General features: G+C 35.6%; 1 long non-coding RNA gene across 1 annotated transcript; it reads right to left on the bottom strand.

The window, feature by feature from the left end:
* Positions 1-271: 271 nt before the first annotated feature.
* On the bottom strand, positions 272-9543 carry LOC104111656 (uncharacterized). Its single transcript, XR_689765.3, has 3 exons — positions 9041-9543; positions 7067-8371; positions 272-1400 (listed from the first exon to the last, which is right to left on the bottom strand). It is a non-coding gene; the product is annotated as an uncharacterized lncRNA (long non-coding RNA).
* Between the last annotated feature and the right edge of the window lie 386 nt (positions 9544-9929).

The raw sequence follows: 9929 nt of genomic DNA, 5'->3' as shown, positions 1-9929 counted from the left end.
GTATTTTCACTAAAAGAAACACTTTTGGAAATTTAAAAATATTTCTTAAGATTTTTTAAATGAAACAGTTTGACAACTTTTTTTCTTTTTAACTTTTGTTATGTGTGAATTATTTGTTAGCTCAACGGTACTTTATAATTTAACTTAAATTTTAAATGTTAAATTATTTGTTCTTTGTCAAAAATAAGCCCTAGGTCCGCCATTGTTGAGCTCTTCGTAAGCACCGATTCTCAGAGGTGAAGGAAGAAGAGAAAGAGAGAAGATAGAGAGAGAACTAAGCTCTGTTTTCTGATTTCTTAAAATGAAAATGTACTGTACACACATATATCACTAACCGACCTAACTAAAACTATTTACACTTGTACACCTTCTAGAAGAGTATTACTTAAATAACCTTAGGTACAACTGTATTAAGCTACTAATTTCTACACTCCCCCTCAAGTTGAGAATGGAAAATATTTTTCATTCCCAACTTGGATACCAGAACTACATGTTGTTGGTGTCCCAAGGCCTTTGTCAAGATATCAGTCGATTGTTCATTACTTCCAATGTGCCCAGTCTTGATTAATCCCTCTTGAATTTTTTCCCTTATGAAATGGCAATCAATTTCTATGTGTTTAGTTCTTTCGTGGTATATAGGATCTGCAACAATTTGTAAGGCAGCTTTGTTATCGCAAAATAACTTCATAGGTTCTTTAATGTCTACTGTAAGTTCCTTCAGCAAACCACTTAACCATTCAATTCTGCCACTGTATGTGCCATACTTCTGTACTCAACTTCAGCTGAGCTCCTCGAGATGGTAGTCTGCTTCTTTGCCTTCCATGAAATAAGAGAACTCCCCAGTTTGATACAGAACCCTGTAATTGACTTCCTGGACATGGGACATGATTCCCAATCTGAATCACAGAATCCCTGAACTCTTTCTGCACTATTGTTGGACATGAGAAGTCCAAGTCCAGGTTGATCTTTGATATATCTCACAACATGTAATGCAGCTTCATAATGAGATTTCTTTGGAGCATGCATAAACTGGCTTAGATTTTGTACAGCATATGCAATGTCAGGTCTTGTGATTGTCAAATACAAAAGCTTTCCAACTAATCTTTGAAAAAGACTTCTGTCCTCCAGGATACTGTCATCTGCATTCTTTTTCACAATGTCATCAAATTATGTGCTTGTAAGTTTTAAGTTTTGTTCCATTGGGGTCTTCTTGGGCTTTGATCCTGAGAGTCCTGCCTCTGAAATTATCTCTAAGGCATATTTTCTTTGAGACATAAAGATACCTTATGCTGATCTAGCAATTTCAATTCCCAGAAAATATCTCAATTCTCCAAGATCTTTCAGCTTGAAGTTTTGATGCTAAGATGCTTTTGATGCATTAATCTCCTCTTGATCATTACCTGTAATAAGTAAGTCATCTACATAGACAAGTATGAGAACAAATTTTTCATTAGTTATTTTAGTAAACGAGTAATCATGTCTGCTTTGGTGAAAACCAGATTTGAGAAGAGCTTGTGTTAGCTTCAAATTCCATTGTCTAGAGGCTTGTTTCAAGCCATAGAAGGATTTGAGTAGTCTACATACCCTATGCTCCCCCTGGCTACCAAATCCCTGAGGCATAGTCATGTAGACTTCCTCATGCAAGTCACCATTCAAAAATGCATTATGTACATCCATTTGATAGATTGGCCACTGTCTGAGTGCAACAACTGCAATAACAGTTCTCACTGTAGTCATTTTGGCCACAGGTGAGAAGGTATCATGAAAGTCAATCCCTTCCTTCTGAGTATAGCCCTTTGCTACTAGTTTTGCCTTGAACCTTTCCACTGTGCCATCAGCATTGTATTTAATTTTGTACACCCATTTACATCCTATAGGGACTTTGCCAGGAGGCAAATTCACTACTTCCCAAGTGTTGTTTTGTTCTAATGCTTCAATCTCAAGTTTCATAGCCTTGATCCACCTGTCATCTTTGACAGCCTGGGAGAAGGATGTTGGCTCAGTGTCAGCAGAAAAAGAGGCAAGGTAGTATTAAAAAGTAGGTGAAAATGAGAATAGGAAATGAACTGGTGTATAGGGTAAGGGGATGAAGTGGAAGCAGAAGTAGAAGGCATGGAAGGATGTACATAGTTAGTCAGCCAGATAGGAGGCTTAGAGACCCTACCTGACTTCCTAACCTGTGTGGGGTATGTAATTGGGATAATACTTGAGTGTGAGTTTGATTCATCATGAATGTGAGATGATGAATCTGCAAGCAAAGGAGGAGTAGAAGAGGAGGAATGAGTAGGAATACCAGGAGAGCTATCATGAGAATTAGAAAAAGGAACAGGTGAATCTATTGAATCATTTAAACGATCGGCTATAATGACTTCTGGTTCATTAGTGGTAGAAGGTTCTGGTGCTATGTTGGAAGGGGGAAATATGTCTGAAACATGGTGATTAGGAGTTGGATCAGGGATCACTAGGAACCTGTGTTAAGGATATTTGAAAGGAAATATCCCTTCCTTGAAGACAACATCCCTGCTAATCATAAATTTGTTAGCAGCAATATCATATACTTTATATCCCTTTTGTGTTGGTGCATATCCCATGAAGACTCCAGGTGTAGACTTAGGGTTGAATTTATCATGGAAGTCAGTCTTTGTGGCATAACAAAGACATCCTATTGCTCTCATATGATCAAAAGAAGGAGGTCTTCCATGGAACATCTCATAAGGAGATTTTCCTTGTAGAACAGAACTAGGAAGCTTGTTTATGATGTAGGTTGCTGTTAGAATACAATCACCCCAGAACCTTAAGGGTATGTTGGCTTGAAATCTTAAGGCTCTTCCTATTTCAAGAAGATGTTTATGATTTCTCTCTACAACTCCATTCTGTTGTGGAGTGTGCACACAACTGCTTTGATGAATTATTCCTTTGGACTTAAAAAGATTGAAACAGAGAGTATTAAAAAATTCATGTCCATTGTCTGACCTGACACACTTGACAGTAGTGCCAAATTGGTTTTCTATAAGTTGAAGGAAGTCTTTCAAAACAACATACACATCACTCTTGAGTCTTAAGAGAAAAGTCCATGTCATTCTAGTATAGTCATCAATAAGAGTTAGAAAATATTTGAAGCCATTGTAAGTGCATACTCTATAGGGTCCCCAAACATCCATATGGACTAGTTCAAAAGAATAAACAGATTTAGAAGTGCTAATAGGAAATGGCAATCTAACTTGTCTAGCAAGAGGACAAATAGGGCAATTACAAGTAGATGACTTAGACAAGTATTTATTTATCTCGGGTATAGTTTGTAAGACTGTCATAGGGGCATTGCCTAGTCTTTGATGCCATAAGAAGCTTGAACATGGTTAATGTGAAACTGTCATACAATTGAAGAAAGAGGAGGTAGTAGCAGGTGCTGAAGGATTGAAGATGTAGAGACCTCCTTTGAGTCTACCAATCCCCTTCACCATGCCACTAGAGAGGTCCTGAAAGATACAGAGATCAGGATAAAAGTGGACAACACTATTTAATTCTTTAGTGTATTTGGAGATAGATAACAAATTGTACTTGAATTCAGGCACGTAGAGAAAATTTATAAATGGTTTCTGAATTAAATAGGCTGCAGGAACCAGTATGAGTAATTTTGGTGCTATTACCATTGGGCAGATGAACTGAGGATGATTTAGGTTCAGGTATTTGAGTGATACTTGACAAGAGATTCAAGGATGATACCATATGATTTGAAGCACCAAAATCAATGATCCAACAGCTATGTTCAGTTAGTGATTTACCTGCCATATTGGCGACTTCTGTTGGCTGAGATTCTTTGCTTAAGAGTTTGAGAATTTGCTGGTATTGTTCTGGAGTAAACCCCTACACAGTTGGAACACTCTGCATAACATATGTATTTTCTGCATTTTGAACCCCATCACCTGCATTCGCATTATGAGCCATAGGTCCACTGTTGTCATGTGTTCCTCTCCTCTTATTGTTATTGAACTTAAAACTTGGTGGGTATCCATTGAGTTTGTAGCAAGTGTCCCTTATATGTCCTTTCATCTTGCAATAATCACACAACAGTATATTGTTCCTCCTAGGTCTCATGTTGGAAGCATTTGCAGTTACCAATGCACTGTTGTCCATGCCTACAGGTGCACCTCCTAGAATCCCACTCTGTATTGCAGAACCACTACTCATCCTCTGACTTTCCTCTTGAACAATCATGGAATATGCTTGATCAAGTGTTGGTGTAGGATGCATCATCAGTATCTAACTTCTTTGTGGTGCATAAGTCTCATTCAATCCCATTAAAAACTTCATAAATTTCTGCTGGTGTAGGAACACAACAAATTGTCTGGACTTCTCACAATCACAATCAGAAAATGGGATAATTGACTCAAATTCATCCCATAGATCATTCAACCTAGAAAAATACACTGACACGCTAGAGATTCCTTGTGTCAAGGAACTTATTTCCTTGTTCATGTGATAAATTTTTCTAGCATTCACCTTATCGAATCTATCCTTCATAGATTTCCATACCTTTTGTGCATCGGTAGAGTACACAATTCCTCTTCTAAGTTCTGGTGCTACTGAACTTCTTATCCATGACTGGACTATTGTATTGCACCGTTCCCATTGTCTTAACCTAAAGTTATCTTTCTCATATTGTTCTCTAGTACAGGTTCCATCTATAAAACCTAGTTTATTCTTTACCAATAGTGACATTGTCATAGATCTACTCCATTCCGAATAGTTTTCTGTTCCTATTAGTAATTCAGGCACAAGTGAGATACTTGGTGCGTCCGAAGGATGTACATACAACGGATCATTGCAATCGAGTATTTGAGTGCTTGCATATGATGATCCAGCACTCACATCAGGAGTATCGATGGCCATTTTAGTAAGAAAACGAAGAATTTTGAAGATTTCACAATCAACGAACAATTTCAAAATAGGGACAAAAAATTGGGGAAAACAGAATTAGATGCTGGAGCTCGACTGTCAAAATCGCGTGGAGCCGGGCTTTGATACCATGTCAAAAATAAGCCGTAGGTCTGCCATTCTTGAGCTCTTCGTAAGCACCGATTCTCAAAGGTGAAGGAAGAAGAGAAAGAGAGAAGATAGAGAGAGAACTAAGCTCTGTTTTCTGATTTCTTAAAATGAAAATATATTGTACACACATATATCACTAACCGACCTAACTAATACTATTTACACTTGTACACCTTCTAGAAGAGTATTACTTAAATAGCCTTAGGTACAACTGCATTAAGCTACTAATTTCTACACTTTTTAACTTAAATGTTAGCAATTTAAGTTACTTTTTTCGGTTTCACAATTCAAAAGTCATGAGTTAAGTTAATATGAAGTTAACCTACCTTTAATTTGTTAATAAGAAGCTAACCTACTTTTAACCAAGATTATAGACATAATCCTGTCCAAATATTCCAGTTAAATAACTTCTAATAAATATGTAATTATTAAAGTCTCAGATTTAGTTTTAGGGAGTAGCGTTTATGTTTAATTAGGAAAGCTTTAGATTATCCAAATTAATGGGTTGGGGAATGATGGATTGAAAAGTTAATGGTCCCAACCGTTTTCACGTATAGTTAATATTACTAGATAAGCTTCGCCCGTGCAAAAATACGGGCCAACAATTTTTTTTGTATGTTGGATATTGGTGCATTTCCTAATTCCTAAATCCTAATAGTAATACATTTTGCTATTATCTTTGTTTTAAAGAGCTTATTTTATTTCTTCCAATTTCGAACAAAGGTTTATATTGAATGCACTTAATAGGAAATTAAATTTCAGTAGCTTTGTCCCAGAGCAGTAAGAATAATCATGGAAGCAACTTTTTTTTCTCGGTTGTTCCTTCCTAATTTATTTTTAGGTTTTGCTGTTTTTTGGGGGGGTTTACTTTTATTTACTCTATTCTTTTTAACATCTCCCTTTTCTTTTTCTAGGACCCTCCCATTTAACAACTTAACATAAATATAGTGTGAAATACTTTTTTCACTTTACACTTACATTTTTTGAAAAAATAAAAGTTACAAATTACAAGTTTGCTTCGTTTAACTGAAACTTTTCTAACTAAATATATATTACGATAAATTTTGGAACCCATATATAGCTTATTGAACAAACAAATATATGAAGAAAGTTTCTTTTGCTCTTTTATTTAATTGTAGTTTCAATATGTTATCCGAAAATTTCTTCAAATCTAAATTAAAATGTACATTGATTGAACTTCCCTTTCTAGACTAATCAAATCTTGTTTATGCCTTTCTTCACCAAAAATATTCTATATTCAAGAAACTTCAAAAGTATAATAAGCTACAAGTTTTTTTGCATTAATAAATAAATAAGTAATGAACTTAATTAAATGTAAACATAACCTCGATAATCTAAAAATCAGATTCTAATATTGAAATGCTTGTAAACTTTCTTTCAAAATAAGATCGTACAAAATATATTGAAAGTTTTAACAAACATAAATTAATGAGTTGAGCTTAACGAAAGGAATGAGGATTTATATCGTTGACCCCAACTTATTTGGGACTGAGGTATAATAGTTGTTATTATTATTGTTGCGGTAAACGTTTCTTGTCCTTTAAAATGCATGTTATGAAATGACATTTTTCTCCCTTTTTTTTATTTAGCTGGAATCTTTTTAGTCCAATTTGTATTATGCTAAAAATATTGAGTTAAAAAATCTTTAATTGGTGATTATTAACCAAGTTTTTTGCTAAACTAAGTAAGATATTGATTAGTTATGTTTATTTTTATGATGATACTAAATTTAAGTTAACTCGTAAATAAGCATACTAATTAATTAAAATTTTGAACCTCTAGTATAACAAAGTAACATTTGAATAATAAAATTAGCTTTGTTAACATATGAAACCAACACAATCTATCAATAAAAAAATCAAGTTTTTGTGATACTATTGCAAGAAATACCAAAAAAATTAATAATAATTTAAAATGTGATATGGCTACACATACGTGAAAGAAGAATTAACCAAAAAACTACTGTATCAACGAAGAAGCCCAAAAGGAGGGGAAATACCTGCATCTCAATGCGGGGCTCACGTTTTCAGATTGAAATAGCGAAAGCAGAAGCAGTAGTGCTTGTCTTGACTTTAGAGTAACAAAGTGGGACCCATAAAGGGGCATTTTTTAGTCAGGACACTCAAAATTTAATTTAGTAACTACAGTAAAATTCCTCTTGGACCAATAAAATTACTCCGTTTTTCATGAAATGACCATAATGCCTTAGAATTGCCAGGCAGGCATGTCGTCCAGCTGCTAACTCCCTCTTATAGATAGTAGAAAATATGCAGACTCATGCAAGTAACATCCCATTTCCTCTTTCCCGAGCTAGGCACGTGTGCTCATATTTAGTGGAGAACAAAATGCGGTTGAATGAAAAGACAGTAATAACCCTGTAAAAGCAGGCAAGCATGTTCACATATAAGAATATTTTAGGGAATAAACGGTAATAACATGGTCTTTTGGTCAATTCACAATGACAGGAAGCTCCTCTATTCCCCCTTATTAATAGTAGTATCACGACCCAAAACTCAACATGTCGTGATGGCGCCTATCATGGTACTAGGCAAGCCGACATCTCACACATACCACACTTTTAAATTCCAAATATACTGAAATAAATTAAATAAGTGAGAATCTCGTAAAAATTGGATATAAACATCGTAACTAAGTACAAAATTCTCCCAAAAGATCCGGGTGTCATGGAGTACATGAGCATCTACATAACAACGCGGTCTAACCAATAGAACACTATCTAGGGAAGTAGAACAGTATAAACAAGACTAAAAGATAAAGGAGAAGAGTCGAGGAGTGTGAACGCCAAGGCAGCTATCTCGATGATCTCTGAACTAATGAACTGTCAGGAATCAGCAACCGATGTGTCCGAAAATATCTGGATCTGCACACGAAGTGCAGGGTGTAGCGTGAGTACAACCAACTCAATAAGTAACTGTCACGACCCAAATCGATGGGCCGCGACAGGCACCCGGTACCTTATTCAACCGAGTACTAACGTAACGTACCTTTCTTATTACATCATCATATACACGTGACATACGGGCTTAATAGGCCAACATCATCATTTATAAACTCAAAACATAGGCCGACAAGGCCGTACAATCTTTCACGTACACGGCATATGTCTACAAGCCTCTAAGAGTACATAAATGTCATAAAGGTCGGGACAGGGCCCCGCCATACTAATCAGTACATGTTCTAATCATACTGACCACATAATTAACTCCGGAATAAATGGAGTGCACCAACATCTTCCGCTAAGCTGATCGCCTACTTGGAGGACTCTCCACCTGTCTATCGAGACCTGCAGTCATGAAACGCAGTGTCCCCAGGTAAAAGGGACGTCAGTACAAATAATGTACTGAGTATGTAAGGAATGAAAATCAGTAAACAATAGACATGAGAGAAACATGGAGTAAAATACTCAACATGTATATCTGAATAGCTCTGAGCATCATTTAATATTATAAATGTCATGCATATGCATATAAATGTCATGTCATGCATAATATATGTATTCATAACATCATCAAGCCTCTGAGGGCATCCTATCATATCATCTCGGCCACTGTGGGCAAATCATCAACGTATACCAGCTGATCAGGTGGTGGTGCGTATATAACGCCATAACCTTTTCCCATATCCCATATATATATAATATACGCGTATATAATGCCATCTGGTCATGGGTCAATGTACATGTATAAATGCATGAAATGCATAAGAAATACGTTAATAAGATTTTCTCAGAATGTCATAAAAATAATATGCCTGTCGGATAAATTTTAATAAATACGTATTTTTCTGAGATCCACGAACAGAAGATATAATAATAATTCACATGGAAAATCAAGAATATAGACACCCCTACTAGTTTTATGAATAGAGTCATTTCTGAAAGTTGCGTATTTTGCTCGTTTTATTTGTATCATTTGGATCATGCCAAAAGAAAGAAGGGATAGCCTTAACATACCTTAACTGATTTTCTTGACAATCCCTCCAATACACGTTGATTGCGATAAAATATATAATGGCGGATCGAAGTAGGGGAAATCCGTATGATATTCTTGAGAAAGAGTGTACCGCACTTCCTTAGAATTGCATCTCACGCTGCTGTAGCGTTATAAAATTTCATATGAATTCATTTGGAAATTCATCCGATACTTACTTAGCACATACATCTCTTATAATTGTGGTGTTATCCAACCTAATTCTTTGAAAATAACGCATGAATGTTATCGGATATGATCAGACACCACACATGAATGATTGAATGTGAACTGGACTTCGGTAATCAAATTGGGATATAGCTAGCTAGGATGCATTGTTAAGGTGAATGTATTTTGGCAATTCACGTGTAGAAGGCTAAAGAAAATTTTGTTGGAATTGTTGGTGTTTTGATTCAAGCATAATCTTCCTGATTTTTGATAAGTCTTTTACTAAGTGGGGGAGGGCCCCACTTGTGGCTAAGTTGGCCAAAGCATTTTTCATGTCTTGCCACATTTCATGTAAATTCAAGAGTCACATTTATAAAAAGTCTTTGGCTGCCACGTTTTTTTTGCTTTAGTCATTATCAAAAGACTCCAATTAATCTACCACTAATTATTAATTAACTAGATAATGTTTCATTATTCAATAATTAGCCAATTATCCACATAATTAAGAATTATTTTTACTTACTTAAAATACTACTCACTTTTTACATACCTTATACACATTATTATCATGGTCCTGTGGTACCTTGTATGGCATTAGTCCATAAATACTGGGTATTTTAGCTCGAGCCGTATTTTACCTTAAAATGTCAAACTTGACGAAACTCATTTTCTTCCACTCGATCACCCTCTCACCTTCACGGATTT

The sequence above is a fragment of the Nicotiana tomentosiformis genome, chromosome 12 (assembly GCF_000390325.3).
Source record: "Nicotiana tomentosiformis chromosome 12, ASM39032v3, whole genome shotgun sequence".
NCBI lineage: Eukaryota > Viridiplantae > Streptophyta > Magnoliopsida > Solanales > Solanaceae > Nicotiana > Nicotiana tomentosiformis.
This window is presented reverse-complemented; position numbering and strand designations above follow the sequence as displayed.